This window comes from Mauremys reevesii, linkage group 25 (assembly GCF_016161935.1).
Source record: "Mauremys reevesii isolate NIE-2019 linkage group 25, ASM1616193v1, whole genome shotgun sequence".
Taxonomy (NCBI): domain Eukaryota; kingdom Metazoa; phylum Chordata; order Testudines; family Geoemydidae; genus Mauremys; species Mauremys reevesii.
The window spans coordinates 859,100-883,978 of record NC_052647.1 but is presented as its reverse complement, the minus strand read 5'-3'; the positions used below and the strand labels follow the sequence as shown (position 1 = coordinate 883,978).

The 24,879-nt window shown below is 47.5% G+C and overlaps 1 protein-coding gene across 1 annotated transcript in view; it reads left to right on the top strand.

The window, feature by feature from the left end:
• LOC120391196 (twist-related protein 2-like) overlaps positions 1-24,639 on the top strand; it is a 57,709-nt gene extending 33,070 nt beyond the window's left edge. The window contains exon 3 of the mRNA XM_039514665.1: positions 24,623-24,639. The gene's annotated coding sequence lies outside the window, so the exon portion shown is untranslated. The remainder of the gene's footprint in view (positions 1-24,622) is intronic.
• The last annotated feature ends 240 nt before the right edge of the window (positions 24,640-24,879 follow it).

The following is a 24,879-nucleotide window of genomic DNA, read 5'->3' as shown; positions in this document are numbered from 1 at the left end:
GATTTTATGTTTTCTTCCAGGTCATTGATAAAAATGTTAAGTAGCTTAGGGCCATAACCAATTCCTGCAGGACTTTGCTGGAACCGTATCCTCTTGAAGATCCCCCATTTACAATTACATTTTGAAACCTATTTGTTAGTCAGTTTTACTCCATTTAATATGGGCCTTGTTCATTTTATAGCTTTCTAGTTTTTTAATCCAAATGTTGTGCGGCACCAAGTCAAATGCCTTATATAGCTATTACAACATATATTATATATTATATTACAACATATATATATTCCCGTATATTACAACAACACTAGTACACTTTTGAGGAGCAGGCTGATTAGTAACCAGTCACTGCCGATAATTAATAACAATTGTCATTTCTGCAGCCCCTTCCCCTCAAAGCACTTTGCAAACACTCGGGAATGAGGCCTCTGGATACATTGTCCAAAAAATGTGGCCCAGCTCTAGCTGCGAGTTCCACGGTGCCTGTCCATGCCTGGGGGAGGGGGGGGTTCTTCCTTCTGCGCTCATGAGCAAAGTGCATTGAGGTCTCTGAGCGGAAGGGGCTGTAGAAACGCAAAGTGACTCTAGTGATGGAAAATTCCATTGCTCTGGTGCCACAGTCCTGTTGTGGAGGCAGCTCTCAGGAAGCTGGGGCCAGTCCCAGGGAGGGCTGTGAATACGCTGTATTCAGTGGGGAGAGCAGCGCACCCCTCCTTCCTCTGCCCGCCCCCCCCCCCCGGGGGGCCTTTATTTGCACTTTGTACCAGCTGGAGCCTTTTCAGGGCATGTGCCTTCCTTCCTAGCTGTAATGAGTTGCAATCCTGAAGCCTCGAGCCATGGATGTGCAGATCACACATGGTCTGTGGTCTGACAGGCTGGGCCATAACCTTCCAGCCAGCAGCAGAAGGAAGTGGATGGGTTTTGCTGTCATGGTTAGTTGGGCAGAGAGGAGTTCAGAAGGCCCCCCACGGCTGTGGAGTAGCTTAACAAACTGAGGGCTGTTGTTGTCATCAACAGGGGCGCCTATAACTGTGGCCAGTTTCCAAAGCGCTTTTCCCTTCCTACCAGCATCGCCTCATTCTTCGGCCAGCTACACTGCACCCCGCACTGACCTTGGCCAGGTGCTGGGAAAACTGGGAGATGCCACTGCTTGTGATTCTCATCCTGGAGCAGCATGGCCTCTCCAACCATTACTGCCAGTGTATTCCCCTCTAACCCTCCATGTTCCCAGCTCGAGGAGGATTTGGGGATTCGAGGGCATCAAAGGGTCTAGAGGCAGGTTTTTCAGGGCTTGGCTAATTTCACTGAAAGAAATGGCCTTCCTTGGTCCCTCTATGGGAGTTCCAGCCAATAGGTTCAGTGACATCTTTTATCTTTTTAGTAAAGTGAACAGCATTTAACTCTGAGCTGCCCCCACAGGGTGGGGGTGAGGGGTGGGGGCTGGGTGGCAGGGAGGGATGCTCCAATACAGAGCAGGAAGGCAAGTACTTAACACTGGTCAGACTGGTCAGGATTAAAGTTAAAACACAGATAAAATTACACAGCCTTGCCCTAGTGATCAATAAAGTATCCACTGGTTTATGATCCCTGCAAGGAATCTGGCTCTTAGGATTTCAGCTGCATTCATTTAAACCCAAAGGAATGTCTTTGAAACTAGTCAGTGTTTCATATCTGAATGGCTTGGAAAGGGCCCTGGGATCTGACAGAGAGTGACTGAGCTCCATTAATAAAGATTTTTGAATTTAATTTCCTTTAAAATTAGGGGGGTGAGAAGCAAAAAATGTTGAATGAGGCATTAACATGTCTGAATAATTGTGGGGTGACTGTTAGCCAGTCCCTCTTATCTGCAGGAGGTGTTACCTTTAATAGCTCTCTAGTCACACCCAGCATCTAATACTGTCACTTTGCATCCTGTTCGTTTTTGACTAGCATCATGAATGGGTGTTTACTGCTGGCACTGCAATAGCGCCTAGAGGGTCCATTGGTCTAGGCATTCTGTAGCCACAACAGTGGGGTTGCCCCATGCCTGAAGATTTGCTGTCTAAATAGGTGAGTCAAACAAGGCAAGGATTAGGAGTACTTGTGGATTGTTATCCCTAGTCACAGATGGGGAGCTGAGGTCCAGAGACTCCAGGTAAAGTGATTGGCTCAAGGTCACCCACGGAGCCATGACAGAGCCAGGAACTGAACTCACATCCGAGTCCCAGGCCAATGCTCAGTGAGCCCTGCTGTCACCAGTCCAATAGCCCCCAGGAGTCCTTTCTTCAATTTGGGTGCTTGCAGTGACTCCACATTGATTTTCAGAGGCACTGGGTCTCCACAGCTCCCAGCTAGAATCAGTGGGAGGGGAAGGCGCTTTGCTCCTCCAGCATCTTGCAGAATCCTGGCCCTTTGTGCATCCCACTCTAGTGAGCCTTGGTGCAACCTCGCATGAACCCACGCAGGAAACTAGGAGAAAGCACCCCCCCCCCGCCCCACCTTGGGAGCAGCTGGTATCATGTGCTGGGAATCGGCCTCCTCTGCCTCCAGGCATGTGTGTTCTTGGAGACTGAATGCTGGGATTCTCCCCCGGAAGCTGGACAAGCCACAGCTGTGAAAGAGAGCCACCCAAGTACAGCCCTCACCTTGGCATGGACACCAGCATTTGGCCTGGCAGCCCACACTGACTTCTCACCGATAGAGGCTGTGGGTGCTCAGTCTCTCTGAAGGTCAGGCTGCTTTTGGGGGGGTGGGGGTCCAAGACTGTTATTCGTCCTGAGTTGTGTGTAGGGTTAGTGCTTGCAGACCCCAAGCAGGGGCTGGGCACCGCACAAACGAAGGGTGAGGATATTGACCTCAGTATTTATACGTGGTCACTTTTCCTAAGAGATGCAATGGCTCACTGCATGAAATAAAGATTAAAAATCACCTGAGTGCTGCCAACTTGGCATCTCCTTAGCTCCAGTTAGTCCCTCATGGACTCCAGGGGATGGGCATCTGCTCCAGAATCTTACTGCAGGCTGCCAGGGCTGAGAGCCCTGCAAAGCAGCACCAGGCAATCATACACTGCTGAAGGGTCCATGCTGAAGGGTCCATGTAGGGTTGGAGCCAGAGAGACATCCTGTGTGGGTGCAATTCACTGGCCAAGCCATGAGTGCCACTTCAGCCGCACGTGAGCTCTGAGGGCACCATGCCCATCCCATCAGACAGAGACATGGGCATGGTGCACACACAGCTACAGAGCAAGGGGCCCAAGTTTTATGCAGTACCATCAGTGACATTTCCTGCAACTTATGTACTGAGCTAGTTTGAATATTTGCAAAAAAGGTACATGTGACTATACGCCTCAGCTTATAAAAGCAGCTGTGCATATTTAGTACTTGTGAAAAGCATAGGGCTTGACAGCCTGGGTAAATAATGGAGCCTTTTGTCTGTCTATTTCCTAGAGCAAGAAGGTGGGGGCGGTAATATCTTTTATTGGACCAACATGTGGTGATGCAAAAGACAAGCTTTCGAGCAATACAGAGCGCTTCTTCCAGGCTGGGAAAGGGTCTCAGAGAGTCACAGGGGAAACAGATTGTTAAGTATCTATTTCCTACTCACCACTGCCCCGCCAGTCTGATCTGTGACCAGTGGCTTCCTCTAGGGCAGAGGTCCTCAAACTGTGGGGCGCGCCCCCGTAGGGGGGCATGGGGGAATGTTCAGGGGGGTGCAATGGGGCCCCACAGAGGGTAGGGAGAGAGCACCACCCAGCCCTGCTCTGCATCCAGCTCTGCTCCGGCCCCACCTGACCACGGCCTGGCCCCTGCTCTGCACCAAACCCAAGCCCCAGCCCCAGCCCTGCCCCCAGTCATAGCTTCAGTCTCAGCCTCCTTCCCTTGTCTGCCCTCCACCCGGGGCTGTGGCCCTGCTCCTGGCTCGGGGGGGGGGGGGGAGGCAGGGAAGAGGTGCAGGTGGGATTAGGGGCGGCATGACGCTGAAGAGTTTGGGAACCACTGTTCTAGGGACGCTGGTCTGGCCTCTGCTGATTCTACCAGTTAGTGAAAAGGCTGATGTTGGGCTTTTGACAAGTGAGCTGGAACTGAGACCCAGTTCAGTTCAGCGCATACAAGGCCACTAAATTTCCATTCAGTGGGAGTAACCTTCCGCCCCTACTGAACTGGGATGGATTCATACTGCAAGTGGTAGCTCGGTAGCCGTGACCTGAGGCATCTGCTCCCCGTATGTGCTGATGTTCCACCTTGTTTCTGGAAATATCCTTTTGTTACATCGACTTCTGACTTGGGTGCTGACTCAGGCAGGGTCTCCACTCTCTGGACCTAGGCAACATCCCACACCCTGTGCTCAGACTCAGGTACACACTGCAGGTAGGTGCCCTTTTGTAAAGCAGCATCCCATCACCCAAAGTGGGAGCGCTAGCAATTCAACAAACAATGAGTGCAACACCCAGCCCACTCCTCCATACACCAGTAGCAATACAAAACCATTGCAGCAGTCACACCTGGGTACTCTTGTTCGGTTCAGAAATGATTGTATATGTGTACTGGATTTTTGTGTGCACATTCATTTAAATTCGTCTGAGGACCTTGCAGTCATCCGCATGGGTCATCAACAGGGTGTGACTCTCCATCTGTCTGATCCACAGCACGGGGCTCCTTCATCCTGCTGTTCGTGTGGCTGTGGAGCAGCCAGCAGCGGGCGTGCAAACAAGCAGCTCTTTGGGAGCGAGCACTGGAGGAGGGTTGGGTCTGAGGGGTCCTGGCTATGAGAGCAGCACGGGAGCCAGTAGTAGAGACAGCAGAGCCAAGCACTCAGTTCGGGCCATTTCAGTTCTGCCATTTCTTCGGCAGGATGGTGTGACAAGGCACGTAAGGCCCCGTTCTGCTCCCAGCTCTGTTTGAAGTGACCTGCCTAACCTCTGTTATCTTACTGTCAAATGAGAGTCACGCCTGCCGATGGGTGGCCCAGTAGCCTTTCATTAAGCTACAGGCAGCTCACTAGCTGTGGGGGGGGAGTAACTCTACCTTGTAGCTGAGCTGGGGGAATGTGGGACAGACCTGCCAGATGAATGAGTGCCTGTGCCAGCCAAGCTGTGTCACATGGGGTAGGGCAGAAGGCACCAGCCGTTTACGTGGTAATTCTACACACACTGGGTGCTTGGCAGGGAGATGGAAAGGTATGCACTGGCCGGAGGTCATTCAGCACCCAGGAAGCAAAGGAGGGTGCTGTCTCTTTGGCTGGGCAGCCCTGGCATCTGACGTCTCGTTTCCAGCTGCAGATTCAGAGGGAACCATGGGCTCTGCTGCTGTGCGAGCTCGTGTGTGCATAGAGCTCATTTGCGAGGCGACAGGTGCAGGGATTGGATGGGGCTGCTGGACCTCACTCCAAGAGAAGGAGACTGTCAGACAGGCCTGGCGCTGGCCCCCGAAAGTTTTAAGCGTGCTGAATCTCTCTAGTGTTTTATTTCTCTCTCTCCTTATGCAGTGCGGGCTCATCGCCTCTTGAGAATGTAAGATCTCACATTCTGCTATGAGAGACAGAAATTAAAATGGAGAGAGAAACAGAGAGACCCTAGGGCCTCTGCAGCTCTCACGGGGCTGCACAATTAAAATGCAACTGCAATAATAATGGGTAGCCCATAAACAACATGCATATCATAGAATCATAGAATCATAGAATTCAAGATCAGAAGGGACCATTATGATCATCTAGTCTGACCTCCTGCAAGATGCAGGCCACATAAGCCGATCCACCCACTCCTTAAGCAAGCGACCCCTGCCCCATGCTTCGGAGGAAGGCGAAAAAATACTGAAACCCCAGAGTGTTCTTTATTTTGTTAAGTGGTAAAGGATGTAACTCTGCACGGGTTGCCAACCCTCTCGGTTTGGCCAGGAGTCTCCTGGAATTGAGCTCGATCTCCTGGTTCCATGCCGCTCCCGGAAGTGCCTGGCATATCCGGCAGTGGCTCCTAGGAGGAGGCATGGGCAGGGGGGGGTCTCTGCGTGCTGTCCCCGCCCAGAGTGCCGACTCCTCAACTCCCATTGGATGGGAACGGGAAACCGCAGCCAATGGGAGCTGCGGGGGTGATGCTTGCAGGCAGTGGCAGCGTGCAGAGCCGTCTGGCCACCTGTGAGCCTAGGAGCCACTGCCGGACATGCTGCCACTTCCGGAACCACCTGGCCAGAACCTGCATCCCGAACCCCCTCCTGCACCCCAACCCACTGCATCCAGCCCACTCCCTCACCCAAACTCCCTCTCAGAGCCCACATCCCAAACCCCCTCCCTCAGCCCAACCCTCTGCTCCAGGCTCAGCCCAGAGCCCCCTCCCACACTTCGAACCCCTTGGGTCCCCCCCCCCCCCAAGCCCAGAGCCGGCTTCCCATCCCATAGTAATGTTATAGGTTATAATTTCATGTATGTAGTTATGAGGCTGAAACATATCCTCATGGCTTAAAATAAGCCCAGGCAAAAACTCCCCAAGAGCAGAGGGGCAGTTCACACCTCATCAGGGCAGGTATGGGACAAACCCAGCCCAGCCTCACAGGAACAAAGGACACTGGCCTAGGCAGCAACAGAGGATCTGTTGGACTCTCGAGGGAGTCACCCCACCCCTTTGATCAGTTTGGAACTGCGATGAGGTAATGCTCACCTGACTCTGAAAGGTGGGGGGCAAAGCCAAGAGGGAGGAAAGGACATGATAAAAGGGAGAGACATTTGCCAGGCTTTCTCTCTCTCTTCCACCTACTTCGACAGACACCACACCAAGCGACTGAAGCACTGATGAAAGGGGAGAGCCTGGCTGAAGAGCAACCAGCCAGCCTGTGGTGAGACGCATCTACATTTTTAAAGGCACTGAAAGTGTTAAGATCAGCTTAGAATGTGTTTTGCCTTTATTTCATCTGAACAAAACTGACTTGTTGTGCTTTGACTTATAATCACTTAAAATCTGTCTTTCATAGTTAATAAATCTGTTTGTTTATTCTACCTGAAGCAGTGCGTTTGGTTTGAAGCATGTCAGAGACTCTCCTTGGGAGAACAAACCTGGTACATATCAAAACTGACGAGCTTCTATAAGCTTGCAGTGTCTAGCAGGCATAACTGCAAGACGGAGGTTCCTAGGGTTGTGTCTGGGACTGGAGATATTGGCTAGTGTCATTCGGTTGCAAGTAGCTGGAAGCAGCTTACATGCCAGAGGCTGTGTGTGAACAGCCCAAGAGTGGGGGTTCTCACAGCAGAGCAGGGTGAGGCTGGCTCCCAGAGTCAAGGATTGGAGTGACCTAGCAGATCACTGGTCAGATAACACCAGAGGGGAATGTCACACCGGGGCATGGGTGTTTGGGTTTGTGTGATGAGACAGTTGGCAACCCTATCTTCACCCCAGCGATCACCCTAAAAAAACTTCTCTCTGCTGAGCTCTTTGTTACCGATCATGCTGGCTATGAATTGTAGCCCCTTTCCTGGCTAGCAAATCACTCTGGCCTTGACCCTGACCCCTGCTCTGTTCATTACATGTAAGCAGAGCTGGTTAAAAAAATGGGAAAATATGTTTGTAAAAAATTCTTAGGTTTTGAATTTGATTCTATTTCATGGGGCTCTGACTGGAATCTGCTCGTTTCATCCAAATTTTTAGTGAAATGTTTTTTGAAATATATCCAAATTTCCTAAATTTTTACTTTATTTGCATTTTCCTCTTTTCTCTCCTATTCCCTATGTCTCCTTCTTTGCCATGAGTGCAATAAAATTATGAATGTCCAGGTTAGGTTTGCTTTTTCCATACTGTAGCTTTTCCAGATTTCTCCAACTCTAGGCTAGTGACCAGGCTTTGAAGTCAGAGTTTCATTTCTCCTTTGGCCTCTCTAGGGCTTTGCCAAAGCTGGAGAAGTTTTGAAAACTTAAAAAGACAAAAGGAAAAGCTGTAAAAGAAACCCCAGCTGTTGTTCCTGCTATGACCAAAAAAAAAAGGGGGGGGGGGGAATTCAAAACAATTGTTTTTTGTTTTCAAAAATTGAAATGAAAATTTCAATTTGAAACAAAATTGAAACAATAAAAATATTTTGCCACAAAAAAATCATCTTTGATCAACCCCCCACCCATTTTTCAGCAGGAAAATTGCTGGGTAAAAAGTAGGGCTGTTGAATAATTGCAGTTAACTCATGCGATTAACTCATAAAAATTAAACATGATTAAAAAAAATTAATTAAGATTAATCACAGTTTTAATTGCACTGTTAAACAATAGAATACCAACTGAAATGTATTAAATATTTTTGGATGTTTTTGTACATTTTCAAATATATTGCTTTCAATTATAACACAGAATACAAAGTGTACAGTGCTCATTTTATATTGTTTTTATTACAAATATTTGCATTGTAAAAATGATAAACAAAAGAAATAGTATTTTTCAATTCATCTCATACAAATACCATGATGGAATCGCTTTATCGTGAAAGTGCAACTTACAAATGTAGATTTTTTTTGTTACATAACTGCACTAAAAAACAAAACAATGTAAAACTTTAGAGCCTACAAGTCCACTCAGTCCTGCTGCTTGTTCAGCCAATCGCTAAGACAAACAAGTTTGTTTACATTTGCTGAAGATAATGTTGCCCACTTCTTTTTTACAATGTCACAATCAAAAGTGAGTACAGGCGTTCGCATAGCACTTTTGTAGGCAGCATTGCAAGGTATTTACGTGCCAGATAGGCTAAACATTTGTATGCTCCTTCATGCTTCTGTCACCATTCTGTCATCATTTTTGACTGAACTCCTTGGGAGAGAATAATATGTCTCCTGCTCCATTTTACCCACATTCTGCCATATATTTTATGTTATAGCAGTCTCGGATGATGACCCAGCACATGTTCATTTTAAGAATACTTTCATTGCAAATTTGACAAAATGAAAAAAGGTACCAATATAAGATTTCTAAAGATAGCTAGTGCTTTCCAAAATCTGAGCGGGACGGGGTGCAGAGCATGCTTTCATAAGTCTTAAAAGAGCAACACTCCAACATGGAAACTACAGAACTCAAACCACCAAAAAAGAAAATCAACCTTCTGCTGGTGACATCTGACTCAGATGATGAAAGCGAATATGCTTTGGTCTGAACTGCTCTGGACCATTATCGAGCAGAACCCCTCATCAGCATGGATGCATGTCCTCTGAAATGGTGGTTGAAGCATGAAGGGACATATGAATCTTTAGTGAACCTGGCATGTAAATATCTTGTGATGTCGGCTACCACAATGTCATGCGAACGCCTGTTCTCACTTTCAGTTTCACATTGTAAACAAGAAGTGGGCAGCATTATCTCCTGCAAACATAAACAAACTTGTTTGAGCAACTGTCTGAACAAGAAGTAGGACTGGGTGGACTTGTAGGTTCTAAAATTTTACATTGTTTTATTTTTGAATGCAGTTATTTTTTGTAAATAATTCTACATTTGTAAGTTCAACTTTAATAATAAAGAGATTGCACTACAGTACTTGTCTGAGGTGAATTGAAAAATACTATTTCTTTTGTTTTTTACAACACACATTTGTAATAAAAATCAATATAGATTGAGCACTGTACACTTTGTGTTCTGTGTTGTAGTTGAAATCAATATATCTGAAAATGAAGAAAACATCCAAAATATTTAAATAAATGGTATTCTATTATTAACAGTGTGATTAATCGCGCAATTAATCGTGATTTTTTTTTAATTGCACAATTAATCAGGATAATTTTTTTTAATTGCTTGACAGCCCTAGTAAAAAGCATCGCCCAGTTCCACTTCTCAGCGTCTGGAGGCTGCTCTTTACAGGCTATGTCTACTCTAGAAACGGTTCATAGAGCTATCCTAAGCTGTCAGCCCCCGCTTGTGGAGACACGACTTATACTAGCCGCTTGTAATGGTTGCCTGAGAGAAACAAGTGACCCTAGCAACATCACTTGTATGCCAGTATCACCGAGTGTACAAGGGGGCTTTTGCCAGCATAGAAACATTGTAAAAGATAACCCGCCCTGCCCCCCCAGCTGACATTACTATAGCAGCCAACATGTCTAGTGTAGTGTGAAGGGTCTGTGTGTGTTTGTGTGGCTGGTCAGCTAAGACTTCACATGTCTTCTTTGTGCTCCCTGACTGGGAATAACATTGTATGTCTGGATCAACGTTCAGGAGTTGCATTTTCATCCCTCTTTCCAAGGCCTCCTTCACCACAGCTAGGGTTACCATACGTCTGGGCTTTCCCGGACATTGCCTCCTTCCTGAGCCTTCTTTCTCTGTCCGGGGGATTTTCAAATAACAGGAAATGTCCAGGATTTTTGCAGCGCAGACAAGCCACAACTCAGAAAAAGCCCTGATTGGTCCGCTTCCCGACTGGTCCTACCCTGGATCTGCATCTGATTGGTCCATTCCCCTGCAAGCCATAGCTGCCAGATCCCACCTGCCCAGGCCCAGGCTACTAGCCCTGGGGAAGGGGATCCCGCAGGGAGGCGCTGACTGAGGGTTGTCGCGGTGTCCTGGGCATGAGCCAGCCGCCCTGCCACCATTACAGAGAGCAACACTGCTTCCCACTGCCAGTAAATATCCCTGCCACAGGTACCCCCTGCAGCACCCCCAACTGCACCCACACTCCAGCTACCACTCCCTCCCAGCTCCTCCTCCCCCGCTCTGGCAGTGTCCTCTTTTGGGGAACCTGAAATATGGTAACCCAAACCACAGCATCTGAATGGCTAGCATGCTAATGGACTTTTCCTCACTCCATTATGCAGAAAGGGAAACTGAGGCAAAGAGCAGGGCTGTGACGTACCCAAGGTCACACATAGCATCAGTACAGGAGCTGGGAAGGGAACCCAGGATTCCTGAGACATACCCCAGTATTTTAACCACTTGACCATTCTCCCCCTCTTCAGCTAGTTTGTGACTAGCCAGTAGTGGACCCTTGTGACTGCAGTTTGGGCCCACCAGCATTACAGGCAGCCACTGCTGGGAATGTGGCAGGGCCATGGCTGCACAGCCTTCGGCATTCGGAACCAGCACTAGATGCCACTCCCCCAGCCAGCAGGATAGAAGACCTGGCTCGCTGCTATATTGATTTCTCTGTCCCAGCCCAGAGGCTTCCTTGGCTTGGGTGTGGCCCTGAGAATGTGCCTGGCCTCTGGGCAGAGCCCAATCGCGGAGCCATCTGCATCCCATATCACAAGGGGCTGCTCACCCTCCTTCCCTTCTGATGCAAGTGCTGAGCCCTCTGGTTCTGATTTGCAGCCTCCTCAGGGCCTGCCCCACTGAATTCCTTGTCTTCCTCACCCTGCCTGACTTCAAAGGGCAGCCTCCTTCCTTTCATATCCACACACGCTACTCGTAAAGCCGGCAAACCCAGGGGAGCCTAGGCTACGGAGCCCGGCTATTCCAGGAATATGATCTAATGTGGCAGTTTATTAGCTCCAGGCTTCAAGGAAGGGGCATGTTGCAGACAGTGTATGCAGCAATGGGAGGCAGGGCCTAGGAGACTGGGGCAGGATGGGAGTTTGGCTGAACTGTCCTTTTATCCCTGAGATGGGTGAAAAGTCGGTGCAGCAAAGTGGTGGAGAGGGGGTTGAGTGGGATGGGGATTCAGTAGAGGAGGGGAACAGTGGGGAAGGGGATTGAAGTGGGTCAGGGATACAGTGGGGGGGGGTTCAGTGAGGTTCAGTGGAGGGGTGCAGCTGGGGGGAGGTGCAGTAGGTAGGGGGTGCAGTGAGGAGGGGCTGCATTGGAGGGGCTACAGTGGGGAAAGCGATGCAGCGGGTTGGGGTGTAGCAGGGATGGGACACAGCAGCACATATTGTTTATTTATTTTAGCCACACTGACTTTCTTCTCCAGTTAGGTTGAACCACCCCGGCAGTGCTGGGTTCTCCCTCTTGCTCTATCCACTCTCATGAGGTTCCCAAGGCAGTTTATGCAGCCAGCACAGTGACTGGGCACTCAGCTACTCTCTGCACTGAACAACACTGCCCCCTGCCTGTGAGGGCGAAAGGGGCATGACCGCAGGGTGACTATTCTCTAAACCGTCAAACTTGGGCTGCGATCCTGCTCCCGGGGAGGCCACTGGCAGTTTCGCCGCTGACTTCAGTGGATCAGGATCGACCCTTAGATTACAAGCTCTTTGGAGCAGGGGATGTGTCTGGATCCAGGGAGATTCCTGGTCCTGTCCTCTTTACCTTCTCACTGCCCAGATCTGCTGGGCACCCAGGAGTCTGGGATTGAACCATGGGCTCAAAGCTTGGCCCAGTCTGGTCTTGGTAACTTCATAATAAATAAAGAAGAAGCCAGGACCCTGCTTTTTTAAGCAAGTCACACCATCATCATCTTCTTCCTCACTCCTTCTTCCTCTCCCCGGGACAGATGTTTGCAGAGATGAAAGAGAAGCGGCCTCAGCCCAGGGCCGGCTGCGTTCAATCAGTCCCACATTATGCTGCACCCAGCTCCTCCCACCTTTGTGCATTTCACTGCCATATGTTTTAAAGTATAGCTGGCTGGGATCGCACGGGACATTCAGTCCCGCTCCCCCAGGGCACAGCACGCAGGCAGCCTGTGGCTCAGAATCAGGCCCTACTGCAGCATTCGTCTCCCCATTGAGGTGAGCAAGCTGGTAACTGTGCTCCTGACCCCATGTACAACTCCGGGGGGAGGGAAATGTGTGTGCCCTGCACAGGCAAGACCTTTAGTGATCCTCAGTCTACAAGTCTCACCTGCCAAGTGACACTTGGAAAAACAGAGATTAAGCTATTTCCCTGTCCACCTAGTGCCCCTCGATATCTGGACTCCATGGGCAGGGAACCCCTGCCAAACCAGTACCAATACAGGAGGGGATAGGGCACAGCACTTCCAATGCTTTTGATTTTATCCTGGTTTTCCAGACATTTGGTGTTTTTCTTAAAGCTGCAGCTCCTAGTGTAATGGAATGCTAAACTTATTCTACTGATCAGCCACGAGGTGGCGCTGTGTGTAGCAGAACATATTTAAGCTATGGCAGAGCATTAAAGGATCTCTGAGTGAACACATCTGGTCTGTATCTCTCTGAGAAGGAAGCTCTCTACTTAGTCCATATCTCGTACAGATGCCTGAGCTGCTGATAGCAGCTCTGCAACCTACCGTGTACAAGAAACACCTGACATGGTGTCAGGAGTAAACTAGTTGCAGAGGGGAACAGAAATAGAAGGAAAGCAGCAACGAAGGAATCAGACAGGAGGAGTAAAGCAACGAGGTTGCAGGATCAATCTCATGCACATGCCACTCTTCAGTGCCCCAGAGAACTTCAGCTTTGACTAACCTTCAAAATGGACCCACTGGATTTTGCAAGATTTTGAATGGCTACAAAATTCCATAAGGAAACTAAAGATACACAGGAATGCTCTTAAATTTATGCTATGCAGAAGCAGACAGAGCATATTTTTAAATCCTTTGCCTTTACTGAAGACAGTCCCAAAGATGACTATGAAAGGGTTCTGGCTATGTCTGATGCATACCTTCTATATCAGAGAAATGTGGTTTATGAAAGAGCATGTTTTCACCAGAGAATTCAAGGACCAAGGGAAAATATTGGATGTTTTATAAGGGCTCTGCATACATTGGCTGAAAACTGTGATTTTGAAACTGCAGAACATGAAAATATCAGAGACAAGCTGGTTATTGCGTTAACAGATAAAAATCTTCCACAACAGCTACAATTAAAACCAGATTTAACCCTACGCACAGCTATTCAGATAGCAAAGCATTGTGGGCTGATGAGACAGGAAAACAAAGAGCAACTTGCCAAACTTGAAAAACAAGAAACTAGCTTAGAAATGTTAAAATATGCAGCATGAGAGCTACACGTCATTATCATCAGACATCTGAGGCAAGGAGAGAGAACTCCCAGGCTAATTCCAGTCACACACCAAAGCCCAACAGCCTAAATTAGAATGCACAAGATGTGGAAGATTTTATATCCCAAGATATGATGCATGGCCAGCCAAAGGCACAAGGTGTAATAAATGAACAAAATATAGGCATTTTGCAGCTGTTTGCCACACCAAAGCAGTCAGGGAGCTGACTTATACTACAGACAATCAAGAGCCATTGTTTCTGGGATCTTTCACATGTGATGACACAAAACCTGCCTAGAGAGTGAAACTGAATATTCATGGCAAGACTATTGACTTTAAATTGACTCAGGAGCAGACGTCACAGTCATCTCAGAAGGGACTTACAATAACCGTCAGCCCCTCCCAGAGCTGAAGTCACCTGACACAGTCCTGACTAACCCTGGAGGTATTCTGAACTGCATGAGCCAATTCACCACAGAAACAATTTACAAAGACAAAAGCTTTGCATTCAGAGTGAATGTGATCAAACAATCAAAGACCAAGAACCTTCTCAGCCGCAGCATGGCAGCCATGATGGACCTAGTGAGGGAGGTGGCAGAATTTGATGGCGTATTTGATGCTATTGGACTTTTGAAAGGACATCCAGTAGAAATCAACTTAAGAGACAATGCTGAACCATACAGTGTACAAACACCTCTACCAGAGAGACCTTGGAAGAGACTAGCTGCAGATTTATACAAATTCAGAGGACATCATTACCTGGTTGTAGTGGACTATTTTTTTTCAAATAAGTAGAAAAAATGTACTTGAAAAAGATAACATCACAGAATTATCAAGAAACTGAAGTGCACTTTTGCTCACGTTGGTATTCCAGAACAACTAGTGATTGGCAATGGACCACAAGCAAATGTAACACTTAACTGCAGCAGAATTTAAGTCATTTTGAATGCACTATGATTTTGATCATATTACTAGCAGCCCATATTACGCACAAGCAAATAGAGAGGCTGAGAGAGCTGTACAGTCAGTCAAGAAAATCCAACAGCAGGAAAATCCATTCCTTTCTCTTCAGTGCTACAGATCAACACCAACACAAGTACTGGATATAGTCCAGCACAGCTCCTGATAGGAAGACAAATCAGAACTACTGTTCCAACTTTGGAAAATAATATATTTCCAAAGTGGCCAGACATGAAGAGAGTAGCCAAATTAGATAAAAAGGCAAAAAGAGTTTATAAACACTTTTACAACAGATGCCACTCAGATAGAGAACTGCCATGTCTGGAACATGGTGACCATGTTCATGTCAAATTGAATGGAGAAAAAGGATGGACACCTCCAGCTGCCATAAAGAAAAAGAATTCAGCACCCAGATCATATGTAATGGCAACTGACAGTGGAGAGTTCAACAGGAACTGTTGCCATCTAATTTATTCCTCAGATGGTGGATTCAGAACAAGAAGAAGACACAAGGATTCCAAACCAGCTACAGCCAGATGACCAAGTTGTTATGTGTTCTGGTCATGTAATTAGAAAACCTGTATGAGTCAGAGATGTTTAACAGACTTCAAAACCAGACTCCAACGAGAAACTGCAGAATTGGAATTAATTTGCAGACTGGACACCATTAAATTAGGCTTGACTAAAGACTGGTAGTGGATGGGTTATTACACAAAGTAAAACCTATTTTCCCCATGCTAATTTTTTTTCTCTCACTGTTACTCACACCTGCTTGTCAACTGCTGGAAATGGGCCATCCTGATTATCACTACAAAAGTTTTTTTTCCTCCTGCTGATAATTGCTCACCTTAATTCACCACTCTCATTACAGTTGATATGGCAACACCCCCTTTTTCATGTTCTCTGTGTATATATATCTTCCTACTGTATTTTCCACTACATGCATCCAATGAAGTGCGTTTTAGCCCAAGAAAGCTTATGCTCAAATAAATTTGTTAGTCTCTAAAGTGCCACAAGGACTTCTCGTTCTTTTTGCTGATACAGACTAACACGGCTACCACTCTGAAATCAGACTGGTCCGTACTGAACTTTAAAGATAGCATGATAGCGTAAACTTTGTAAATGGTAGGAATGTAGCACTTAAAGGGGGCGATGTAATTGAGTGCTAAACTGCATTATACTGTTCAGCCACTAGGTGTGTAACATATTTATTTAAGCTAACCTCAGCCATACCTGGCAGAACAACTAAAGCATCTTAGAGAGAACACATTTGGTGTGTATCTCTCTGAAAAGGAAGCTCTGTAGTCAGTCTATATCTGGTACAGATGCCTGACCTACTAGTAGCAGCCCTGTAACCAACCATGTATAAGAAATACCTGACACCTGGAGTAAGGTGATTATGTGGGAATATCTGCATTCACTTACAAAAAATATTTGTTTCTAGCAATCCTGGTGATGGGGAAAAGCCTGAGAATGTGAACTCACCAGGCTCACATTCTCAAAGCAAAGCTTTTGATACAGTCTCCCACCGTATTCTTGCCATCAAGTTAAAGAAGTATGGGCTGGATGAATGGACTATAAGGTCGATAGAAAGCTGGCTAGATCGTCAGGCTCAACGGATAGTGATCAATGGCTCCATGTCTAGTTGGCAGCCGGTATCAAGCAGAGTGCCCCAAGGGTTGGTCCTGGGACTGGTTTTGTTCAATAGCTTCATTAATGATCTGGAGGATGGCGTGGACGGCACCTTCAGCAAGTTTGCAGATGACACTAAACTGGGAGGAGTGGTAGATACACTGGAGGGTAGAGACAGGATACAGAGGGACCTAGACAAATCAGAGGATTGGGCCAAAAGAAATCTGATGACGTTCAACAAGGACAAGTGCAGAGTCCAGCACTTAGGACAGAAGAATCCCATGCATTGCTACAGACTAGGGACCAAGTGGCTAGGCAGCAGTTCTGCAGAAAAGGACCTAGGGGTTACAGTGGAGGAGAAGCTGGATATGAGTCAACAGTGTGCCCTTGTTGTCAAGAAGGCTAACAGCATTTTAGGTTGTATAAGTAGGAGCATTGCCAGTAGACCAAGGGATGTGATCATTCCCCTCTATTCAGCATTGGTGAGGCCCCATCTGGAGTACTGTGTCCAGTTTTGGGCCCCACACTACAAGAAGGATGGGGGGAAATTGGAAAGAGTCCAGCAGAGGGCAACAAAAATGATTAGGGGGCTGGAGCACATGACTTATGAGGAGAGGCTGAGGGAACTGAGATTATTGAGTCTGCAGAAGAGAAGAATGAGGGGGTTCCAAAGTCTGTTCTCAGTGGTAGCAGATGACAGAACAAGGAGTAATGGTCTCAAGTAAGCAAATGGCTTACAGAAGTCTAAGTATATTACATTGACAATATTACCTTTACTTGTAATAAAGCCATACTTGTAATCTCATCAGAAAAAGACACAAAGTTTGCTTGACAGAATCTATTTTCCATAAAACCCATGTTGACTGGCATTAATTAAATAACCTTTCTTTAATTCTTTATTAATCAAGTCCCATAGCAGCCGCTCCATTATCTTGCTCAGAATCAATGTCAGGCTCCCAGGACTATAATTACCTGGATCATTTCTTTTACCCTTTTAAAATATTGGCACAACATTAGCTTTCTTTCGGAACTTCCTCAGTGCTCCAAGTCTTCTTGAAAATCAAAATTAATGGTTCAGTAAGCTCCTTAGCCTTCTCTTTTCAAACTCTTGGCTGCAAGTTACCTGGACCTGCTGACTTAAAAATGACTAACTTTGGTAGTTGCTGTTTAAACATCCTCCTGAGATACAAGTGTCATGAAGAGTGTTATCACCTCCTATGATAGAACTACATCATATTTTTCCAAATACAGAACAGAAGTATTTACAGACCTTTCTACCTTTTCTGCATCATTATTGATAACACTACCATATCCATTTAGTGACGGAGGAATACCATTGTTTGGTTTATTTTTGTTCCTAATATACTTTAAAAAATGCTTTTCATTATCTTTAACTCTGCTGACCACAGATTTTTCCTTGTATTCCTTTGCTTCCCTTATATTTCTTTGACATTTCCAGCTTCTTTTATATTCATTACTATCAACTTCCCCTTTCTTTCATTTCTTATATGCTATATTTTATAGCTGCCTTCACTTCCTCTCTAAACCAGGTCAGTTTTATTTTAATCAATATGGCCTTCTTCCTCATTGTGGGATTGTGGCTTTTTAGGCATCCAGTAAAGTGTTTGTAATTTCCAATCACCATTCACATTTTTATGATTAAATTCTTCCTCCCAGCTGATCTGGCTCATAATTGTTTTCAGCTTTGGAAAATTGGCCCTTTTAAAGCTACCTTTAATTTTTAGTTCTGTGATCAGTTACTCTCTATCTTTTAAGACAAGGTCTACTATAGAATTCTCCTCTGTTGAATGCAACACTTTTTGATTTAGGAAATTATCTATAATGTTTAGAAATTCCAAGGATGTTTTAGTACCGGCAGCATGAGACCTCCAGGATGTGTCACTCAAATTGAAGTGCCCCATGATCATGCAGCTTTCCCCCCACCCTACATATTATAGATGGGTGCATAAGAAGATGGTCATCCTGTTCCCTACTGTGATTTGGTGGTCTGTAGCAGACACCAACTAATAAACCATCTTGTGTTTTATCTGTTAAGACATTGATCCATAAGCATTCAAGATAATTTTCTTCCAAGTTATCATTGACAGCCAGGCCTAGACTATAGACTTATATTGGTAAATCTATGTTGCTCAGGGGTGTGAAAAATCCACACCCCGACCTAACTCTGTCAGCAAGAGACCTTCTCCCCTCGATATAGCTATCTCCTCATGGGTAGGTGAATTAACTATGCCTATGGGAGGAGCTCTCCTTCTGGCATAGGAATGTCTTCACTTAACTGCTACAGTGTGTGATGTTCTGTACCTCATGGGAACACCCTACACCCCCACGTTCATCTTTATAAAATGATTGTGTGGTATCCAATGCAAAGTTTGTCATGGGTGTCTTTGGAAGGCTCATGATGCACTGAGCATTGTTCTAGTAATTGTTGTTACAGTAATGTTGTAGTAATGTTATAGGTTGTAGTTTCATGTATATAGTTATGGGGCTGAAAATGTGTCCTCATGGCTTAAAACAGGCCCAGGCAAAACTCTCCAAGAGCAGAGGGGCAGTTCACACCTCATCAGGGCATGTATGGGACAAACCCAGCCCAGCCTCACAGGAACAAAGGACAATGGCCTAGGTAGCAACAAAGAGTCTCTTGGACTCTCCAGTGAGTCACCCCCCTTCCTTTGGTCAGTAGGGACTACAATGAGGTAATGCCCACCTGACCCTGAAGGGGGAGGGGGGGCACAAAGCCAAGAGGGAAGAAGGAACATGATAAAAGGGAGAGACGTTTGCCAGGCTCTTCCTCTCTCTTCCACCTTCATCTACGGACATCACCACCCAGCGACTGAAGCACTGATCAAAGGGGAGAGCCTGGCTGAAGAGCAACCAGCCAGCTGGTGGTGAGAAGCATCTAAGTTTGTAAGGGCATTGAAAGTGTTAAGCTCAGCTTAGAAAGCATTTTGCCTTTATCTCATTTAACCAAATCTGACTTGTTGTGCTATGACTTAAAATCTATCTTTGTAGTTAATAAATGTGTTTGTTCATTCTACCTGAAGCCGTGTGTTTGGTTTGAAGTGTGTCAGAGACTCCCTTTGGGATAAGCAGCCTGGTAAATATCAATTTCTTTGTTAACCTGACAGAGCTTGCAGCGTCCAGCAGGCATAACTGGACACTGCAAGATGGAGGTTCCTAGGGTTGGGTCTGGGACCACAGATATTGGCTAGTGTCATTTGGTTGCACAATCCAAGAAGCTTACATGCTAGAGGCTGTGTGTGAACAGCCCAGGAGTGGGGGTTCTCACAGCAGAGCAGGGTAAGGCTGGCTCCCAGAGTTGAGGACTGGAGTGACTTAGCAGATCACCGGTCCAGATAACACCAGGAGAATGTCGCACAGTGGCATCGGTGCAGCTGCACCAATGCAGCATTTTAAGCCTAGCCCTGCCCTCGGGAAAGTACATTTTTGAGAGCAAGACTTGTGCCTTATTGTAGAACCCACAGATTGGAAGGGGGTGGAGAGTGCTGGAGCTGGTGCTAGTGGGTGCTATACTTTCACTGTTACTGATTTATTTGAATTTGTACTGCTCCACACTAAACAGAATGGGTGTGAGTGTTCCTCATGGCACAGCGTGAGGTGCAAGGAAAGCCTGGTATAATGGTAAAGAAGTGAGCCAGGGCCCAGCATTGTGCCCTGGAGGCCCTTCCCAATTCCCATTCTGCCACTAAACACCAAGACCCAGAAGGGCTGCCTTGGAGATTTATGGGCCTCACAGGCAGGTGCTCAGCTGAAGCAGAGGGTATATAGATAGAATCATAAAATATTAGGGTTGGAAGGGACCTCAGGAGGTATCTAATCCAACCCCTTGCTCAAAGCAGGACCAATCCCCAATTAAATCAGATACAATGCTCCCTAATGCAGAAGGTGCTCTGTGGGTGTCCTGTGCCATTTCGTGGCAGGTGTTATACAGGTTGCTAATGTGCCATCTGTGGAAGGCAGCATGTGGGGGCATGCACCCTTTTGCAGCAGGTGCCATCTGGGCTCTCTTGCACCTTCTGAAGTTGGTGGCATCAGGGTACCATGCACCTGACTATAGCAAGCAGACTTGGGGTGCCATGAGTCCCTTGGCAGGAGGTGGTATGCTTGGTGCCTTGTGCTCACCTGCAATTGGCTTGGGGCTGCCAAAGGCCCATCTGTGGTCAGTGATATTGGGGCTGCAGCAGAGAGTGATATTTGGTGCTAGGTAGGTTGTCATGGCTCATCTGCAATGAGTGACAATGGAGGAGGTGACATGCATAACTCAATGGCAGGTGTTACCAGGATTCCACACACCTCTTTTTGGCAGGTGACTCTGTGTGGTGCAGGTCGCCACATTTTTGTTCGAGGCAGGAGACATGGAGGTGTCTCAATCCTCCCTGTATGAGGTGGAACAGGGACAGGGGCCACATCAGTTGGTGGTATGTGGAGGGGGGGGTACTATGTGTCACGAGGTTTAGAGAGGGTGTAGTAGGTGCCATGGAGATGTAGTGGGTGTGCTGGAGGTATAGCGGGTGCCATGGAACTATACTGGAGGTATAGTGGGTGCGTTGCAGGTATAGCAGGTGCCATGGAGCTATACTGGAGGTATAGTGGGTGCGTTGGAGGTATAGCAGGTGCCATGGAGCTATACTGAAGGTATAGTGGTGCCAGGGAGGTATAGCAGGTGCCATGGAGCTATACTGGAGATATAGTGGTGCCAGGGAGGTATAGCAGGTGCCATGGAGCTATACTGGAGGCACAGTGGTGCCAGGGAGGTATAGCGGGTGCCATGGAGCTATACTGGAAGTATAGTGGTGCCACGGAGGCATAGCAGGTGCCATGGTGCTATACTGGAGGTATAGTGGGTGCTGGGGAGGTAAAGCACATGGAGCTGGAGCACATGACTTACGAGGAGAGGTTGAGGGAACTAGGATTGTTAATCTGCAGAAGAGAATGAGGGGGGATTTGGTAGCTGCTTTCAACTACCTGAAGGGGGGTTCCAAAGAGGATGGATCTAGACTGTTCTCAGTGGTGGCAGATGACAGAACAAGGAGTAATGGTTTCAAGTTGCAGTGGGGGAGGTTTAGGTTGGATATTAGGAAAAACTTTTTCACTAGGAGGGTGGTGAAACACTGGAATGGGTTATCTAGGGAGGTGGTGGAATCTCCTTCCTTAGAGGTTTTTAAAGTCAGGCTTGACAAAGCCCTGGCTGGGATGATTTAGTTGGGAATTGGTCCTGCTTTGAGCAGGGGGTTGGACTAGATGACCTCCTGAGGTCCCTTCCAACCCTGATATTCTATGATTCTATGATAGCGGGTGCCATGGAGATGTAGTGAATGCAATGGAGGTATAGCAGGTGCCATGGAGATGTAGTGGGTGCACTGTTGGTATAGCAGGTGCCATGGAGCTATACTGGAGGTACAGTGGGTGTCATGTGTTGACCTGCAGTTGGAATGAGGACACTGCCTCCTCACTGTATTAGGGCAGGCTCTGTGTACTGGTCTACGATGTATGGAACAGCAGGTGCAGTACGTGCTTTGGGATGCCCAGTGACTCTCTGCGATAGGTGGCAGGGGGTGCCTTTTCCATGCATTCATTGTGGCAGGCAGAGGACAGCAGGACTCACTCAGAGCTTTCTTCTTTCTAATCTTTGAGGGTGAAGCCAAAGAACAGAAACTGGGAATGCAGCCAGGTTAACACAGGGGCCCAGTGAGCCCTTAGTGCAAACGTGTGTATATGAGAGGCACAGGAAGAGGCAGGGCAGCCCAGTGTCTCTGTCTACCCTCCAGGTGTCATAACTCACCCGGTGGCACTAGAATGTGCTGCAGTTGCAATGCAGCAGCACAGACTACTGTCCTGGGGAGAGACATGGCCAATTCACGGGCAGCTCGAGCTGGGGAGGGGACTTGGAATCCCCGCGAAGAGGCAGATAGAAAAAGCTGTTAGAGAAGGACAAGGATTGAGATGCTGCATTAGCTGGTGAACCGGAGCTGGGGAAGGAGGTGAAGTGATAAAACAAAAGGAAAACAGGAGAATAAAAGTGGGAGACTGGGAAGCAAGAAGGAGGAAAGAAGATTTCAGGTCAGGAGAAGCAAAAAAAAACCTAACAAACAAAAAACCAACCAACCAACCAGACCTGGGAATGTGAGCAGGCACTGTTAGAGAAGGGAAATATCGGGAGAAAAAATCTACAGACTTACCAGAGCGCGAGTATCAAGGGAAAAAAACGGAAAGGAAATATAATTGGTGAACAAGGGAATTGATCAAAAAACTGGGTTAGGTGCAAACAGATCCTGGAAATGATAAACAAGAAGTCCACTCACAAAGAGCCTAACGTACATGACCAGAGAGAGGGACTGTCTGAACATCTATTGATGGAATACAGTGCAAAGATGCCTAATGACAGATGAGGGCCCACTAGGTGGATAAACTTGGTGAAAAGAGGGACAGCCACAGGAACTGTGAATCTAAGGAGCACTTCAAGGTGAAGAGAAGTAAAGAATGGGCCAGCAAGAGTGGAGCTGGACTTACTGCCAAGGCGAGGAAAAGTTTATTCTTCTCTGATGTGGCGCACACTATACGGGAGTAATCTCTTGTTCTGCTGGCATTAACTGCACAGCAGCTACACACTCACAAGGTGAATGAGTTGGTAATCTGTAGTTTATTATTGTAAGTAGTGAGTCTTTGGTAATAGTCTATGTCATTTGTGCTCCTGGTACAATTTGGGGGGTTTTGCCTTCTTAAGTTCTAAATAGTTAAAATTATCCCTTTTGTCTTGGTTTGCCCTGCCTCTCCTCAGTTAGCATCGCCTGGCCTAGTGGCTTGGTTTGCCCCTGCCCTGCCTCTCCTCAGTTAGCATCGCCTGGCCTAGTGGCTTGGTTTGCCCCTGCCCTGCCTCTCCTCAGTTAGCATCGCCTGGCCTAGTGGCTTGGTTAGCCCCTGCCCTGCCTCTCCTCAGTTAGCATCGCCTGGCCTAGTGGCTTGGTTTGCCCCTGCCCTGCCTCTCCTCAGTTAGCATCGCCTGGCCTAGTGAGGTCACCACACAAGCACTGTGAGTCCCAGCACTTTTGGCACAGTCCCCCACAAGGCTGAGGGAAACAGGACCTCCCCAAATGAGTGAGGAACCAGTGTGGACAAACAGGCAGTGTGGACAGACATGGAGCACTGGTACCAGTGCAGCCAATTAGCAAAGGCTGACACCCAGTCACTGCAGTGCCACACTTCCTCTGGGGAGGCCATCTGACAGCAGCTCCCTGTTCCATGCTGTGGGGGGCTGACAGTCCCCGAGGTCACTGGCTCACTGGGGTTATGCTGCTGTGCTGAGCAGCTGGGGAGAGGGACTATTTGACAGCCCTACAGACCAGAGCCTCCAGTCCCAGAATAGGCACTGAATGGGCAGAGCAGTCAGCAGGCTTCCAACACCACACTGTGGTTCCAACGCTGCTCTGTAATGCTGCCATCTGCCCCGTTCCCAGCCCCTGGGCAGACAGGGTGTGCTGGCATGGAGGGCTATCTGCCAATCTGCCCAGGAGGAAAATTCCTTCCCGACCCCAAATATGGCGATCAGCTAAACCCTGAGCATATGGGCAAGACTCACCAGCCAGCACCCAGGAAAGAATTCTCTGTAGTAACTCAGATCCCACCCCATCTAACATCCCATCACAGACCACTGGGCATATTTACCGCTAAGAATCAAAGATCAATTAATTGCCAAAATTAGACTATCCCATCATACCATCCCCTCCATAAACTTATCAAGCTTAGTCTTGAAGCCAGATATGTCTTTTGACCCCACTTCTCATTCAGTGAGGGAGGGGGATTCTCCATTGGGGGTATCGGGAGTTTTCTGTGGGGAGGATTGTCCATGGGAAGAAGGGGGATTTTCCTTGGGGGGAGGGGTTCTCTACTGGGGACAGTGGATGCTCTGTGGAGGGAGAGGGATTCTCCATTGTGGGTGGGGGGATTTTCCATGGGGAGAAGGGGATTATCCATTGGGGGCAGGGGGATACTCCATGGGGGAAAGGGAGTTCTACATGGGAAGAGGGGGGATTCTCGGGGGGGGAGGGGATTCTCTATTGTCCTCAGTGAGAAGTGCTGAACATTGAGCACTTTTCAAACCCACTCACCAAGTCCCTGTTTGGGAGTGATGTGATTGCTGTTGCAGGTGGTTGCCTGGCTGTGACTGAATCTGGATCTCTCTCCTTAGGTGCTCCTGGGATGAGGAATGAACAAGCGTCATGCTTCTGCCTCAAACAAAACAAAACATCAACTAAGCCAGAAAAAGCACCCAAAGCCAACAAATGCTATTCTCCTGAGCAGCCTCCCGGCAAGGGGAGGAGAGCAGGCACCCCCTTTGGTACAACGATGACTTCTCAGCACAGGAACCATTCTCAATTCCTCAGTCCTTTGACAAAGACCCTGGAGAAAACTGGGTCTCTAGAAGAGGTAGAAATCCAAGCCAGG